The sequence below is a fragment of the Furipterus horrens genome, unplaced genomic scaffold (genome assembly GCF_987537825.1).
Source record: "Furipterus horrens unplaced genomic scaffold, mFurHor1.1.pri manual_scaffold_2, whole genome shotgun sequence".
NCBI classification, from domain to species: domain Eukaryota; kingdom Metazoa; phylum Chordata; class Mammalia; order Chiroptera; family Furipteridae; genus Furipterus; species Furipterus horrens.
In genome coordinates, this window is record NW_028327172.1 from 184,662,420 (window position 1) to 184,666,714 (window position 4,295).

A 4,295-nucleotide genomic window follows, 5' to 3' on the forward strand; every position below is an offset into this window, starting at 1 on the left:
AAAGAGTGGTTGGTTGGGCTTGAGAATTATTTTTACATTTTATATTTAAAAAGTTGAGCTATGTAGTTATCGAAAGTTTCACTAAGATAGTGCTAACCATGTGCCAGGCTCTCCTCTAAATACTTTACATAAATTAAACTTGTGCTTTCTGAAGAGCTGAGGAAAGTTATCACTAAGTACTGGAACAAGAAATGTTCCAAAACTAGCAAAGTAGACAAGGGTACTTTGAAGTCACTGAAGAAACATGTTATGTCCTGGGTTAGTAAAGCTTTTGTCCATCCTGTTCTTCCTGTCTGTAAGGAACTTCCTCCATTCTATCACTGTAAACTACTCATTCTTCAAAAACCTGTTCAGGCCTGACCTCTCAGAAGTCTTCCTCCAATACTTCGTCTTACAGAATTCATCACTCCTTGCTTCCTGCTACTGTAGCTTATGCAAGTGTCTGTTGTTCTGGAAGTAACCAGGATACCTCTTATGGAGATTAGGGTACAACTGTTGTGCCTCCCAATTCATCTCTACAGTGCAAATATTTGAGCCCTCACAAACCAGTAATAGAAATCCCAGAAGTCTAGACTGTCCTCCCTCCTACTCCTTCTCCTTTATGCATACAGGATTTGCCGTGCTTAAGAGGCACCTGAAAGAGAGATGGGGCAAAATTGGCCATGTGCCCCTAATTCCTGAAAGGTGATTGGTTGTATTTTCTGGGGGTGGGCTGCCCACACCCCAGAGTTCTCTAACAGGAGGTGCCCTGGTCAACTTCCCAGTCACCTCAGCAGATGAGGCAGCAAGGACTTACGGTTACAAAGAGGGAGTTGGAGGGAGGACAGTCTGGACTTTAGGGTTTTCTGTTACTGGTATGTGAGGGCAAAAACATTTGCACTCTAGAGATGAACTGGGAGGCACAACAGCTGTACCCTAAACTGTAAAGAGGCATCCTGGTTTCTTCCACAATAACAGGTTGTGTATGAACTGGCAGCTGTGTGAGGGGCAAGGCAGCAAGGGTATTTAGCGGAAGATGTAAAGAGATAAAGCATTGTACCCGTGGGGAACCCGCACAGTGGGGTCGGTGCAATGTCAAGAGTCAGCCAGAATGGGGCCTTCCAGTCTGCCCCCGCATCACCCTGATCCAAGGGCCCTCAGATTCTGCCAGCCTAGGTTCCAGGTGTCAAGTTCCAATGTGATCAGCTCTTTCTGTGCTCAGAAGTGCTAAACCAGGGCTGGTTCTAGCTTTCACTATCTTGAGAATTTAAAGCCATTATTATTCTATTCCTCCCTAGTGACTAACTCCTTTGAAAAAACAACAATAACAACAAGAAGAAAATCCACCCAAAACAAACAAAAACCATTGGTAAGCATGTCCTGATACCTTTCTTGATGAACAACTGGAACTACTTACTTGATCCCTACCCAGTGAAGACGTGGGAGGGTCTACAATTCCAAGACGATTTTTTTTCCTCCTGGCCTACAAAGATAATCTCACTAAAATGTAATCAATTGCAGGCACCCTTCTGGTAAGAATCCCTACTACACATGCATTACATTGTATTTTAATGCTTTTTATTTCTACCTCCAGTCTTAAGCTCCTAGATTGTAAGATTATGTCTTTTATCTTTATATTCCCCAGCACCTATCAGATAGTAGTGATAGTAGCCACCAGTACAGTAGTAATAGTAGCAGTATTTCTTTATTGGGTGTCTGTCCTGATCCAGGCACTGCACTGAATGTGCTACATGAGTGATCTCACAAGGTAGGTACTATTACTGTATCCTCACTTTTACAAATGAGAAATCTGAGACTTTGGTCAGGTAATTTTCCCAAAATGACAGGACTAGTAAGTGGCAGAATTGTGCTTGGTACTTGTTTGTTGAACTTAAAACCCAAACATTTAAAGCCAGTCAATTAATGGTGAATGTTTTCATTATCTAGTAGAGGAGGAGGCCCTTTCGCATCAATCCATTTTATGGTTCCATGAAGCGGACTGCTTTCTGGCCTCTCCCAGGGCCTTAACCATTTCACTTATGATGATGTAGACTGAAGCTGGTCTTAGTAACTGAGCACACTGAGTTCAGCGCTACCACCATTTTCCTCTTAGGAAGTTCAGCCCACAGATGCTCTCCCTGGGGCTGCCTGCTCCCAGCCCAGTGCTGCTTGCAGCTGGGTGGGACAGCTCTTGATTCTGGAATTCAGTGTTAGCCCAGCACCCCTGGCTACCAGACCTGAAGTTACTCCTTCCAACCTGACTGTCTATCTCACTGTTTTCTTCCCCAACTTTTCAGGAGAGAAGAGACAAGCCATTTCCTAACCTTTCCAAGAGACCTCTCCCTGCATTCCCCAGTCCTCAGAAGGTGGATTAAAGCTTTTTATTTTATGCAGTCCACAGAGTAAAGGCTGGTTAGAGAAGCCAGGGCAGGGGGTGATGAGAAAGGAGGGGGTAAGCAGAAACCAGAAACGTCATACTGAGAGGCAACTGAAGATCATTCATAATTAAAGAGAAGGCACTTGGCAAATCAAAATGTAAGTTAATGACTGATAATAATTTACAACTTACTTAACAGTCTGAAGTCTAAAGCACTTCTGCTCTGTGCAATGAAGCATACCAGTACCCACAGGCTCACTAAAACCTTTACATGATGGGGACCTGGCTCCTTGTATGGGACCTCTACTGTTCCAGCAGAAAGGGGGAACTGCCCTTTCAGGACCATTCTTGGACTTTTCTAGGTTTCTACAATAGGCAGACAATTAAAAAAGGAATGCTAAATATGTGCTCCCAGAATTCTCATTTGTCCAACTACCTGCTTGCCATCTCCATCTGTGTCACACGCATTTCAAAGCAAGCCTGGGCAAAACAAATCTCTGATTTCCCTCCAAAAATCTGTTCCTTTCTCAGGCGTCCCATCTCAGTAAATGGAACCAGCAACTCCCCTATTAGATTCCTCTTATTTCCTCCCATTCCACACCAACCCACCAGCAAGGTCTGTTGGCTCAACCTCTAAAATAGATCCTGAATCTGTTCACTTCTCTCAATCTCTACTGTTACCGCCCTATCCAACCTAGGTGTCATCTTCATAATCTAATTGACAGCCAGGGTGATCTTTCAGAATTAAATCATTTTTATTCTCCTGCTTAACATTATCTAATGGTTTCTAAATGCCCTCAGAATACAGTCCAAAGTCCTTACCTCTGAATTAAAGTTCTGTGTGATCTAACCCATGCCTTACCTGTGACTTCATCTCTTGGTTTTCTCTGCCTTGGGTTCCATGTCCAGCCAAGCTTGTTTTTACCTCAGGACCTTTGTACTTGCTGTTTCTCAGAACACTCCTTTGCCAGGTCTTCTTCTGATCACTTAGGCTAAATATCACCTCCTCAAGAGAGACTTTCCTGCCCATCCAGCTAAAGAAGGCACCTTCCTACCCCCCTGTTACTTTCTGTCTCACCTTTTTTAAAAGTTTATTTTTAAAGCTTTTTTTCACAGCAGTTATCACTCCCTTAAATTATCTTGATTATGTAATTGTTTACTTGTTATATTTATTATCTATATCTCTCAACTGAAATGTAGGCTCAATCAGGGCAGAAATTATTACCTGTTTTGCTTACCGTATTTCCGAGGTCTAAAACAGTTCCTGAGCATGGGAAATACTCAGATATGAATGAATTATTAGTTTAATAACATTTTGAGAATGAAAAGACGAGACAAAGACAAATCTAGGTACACAGTCTGGCTCAAAAATACAGGTTTCTGATCTTGTCATACCTTCCTCCCAGAAGGCCTGAGCAGCTTGGAAGGGTTTTCTTTGCTTTCTTTGTTGCTGGCCTGATTCTGAGAGACAGAGTTCATCCTACTTCCTACTCACATCCTAGTGGCCTTGAGTTCATTCATAGGTAAAGACAAGAATTCGTCTTTAGCTCACCAAGAATCCTTCAGTTTACAATCTCTCTCCTCCCAAATGATTGCCAGGTCCATTCAGTTTAGACAACAACTGAGACTCCAACCTCCATCCACGAAGCCCCTCCCCCAGATTAAGGGAACCCCTTTTAGGCCATTCTCCCCATTAGCAAATCAGTGCAGGAAGTCTGGTGATGTGATTCAAGACAGAGCTGGCTAGAAGTTGGGAGAGGGCAATGCTCTTTCACTAAAGTAAGGCTTGAGTATTAGTGAGAAATTGCATCAAAATTATGTGGACTAAAGGAATAAAAATTCATTAGAGGAAGGTCTTTAAAATGAGAAGGCAAGCTGCAGCCATGGAGAGAGAAACCCTCTGGTTTCCTCCTCCCATGCCTTGGGAGTAGTTTCCCAC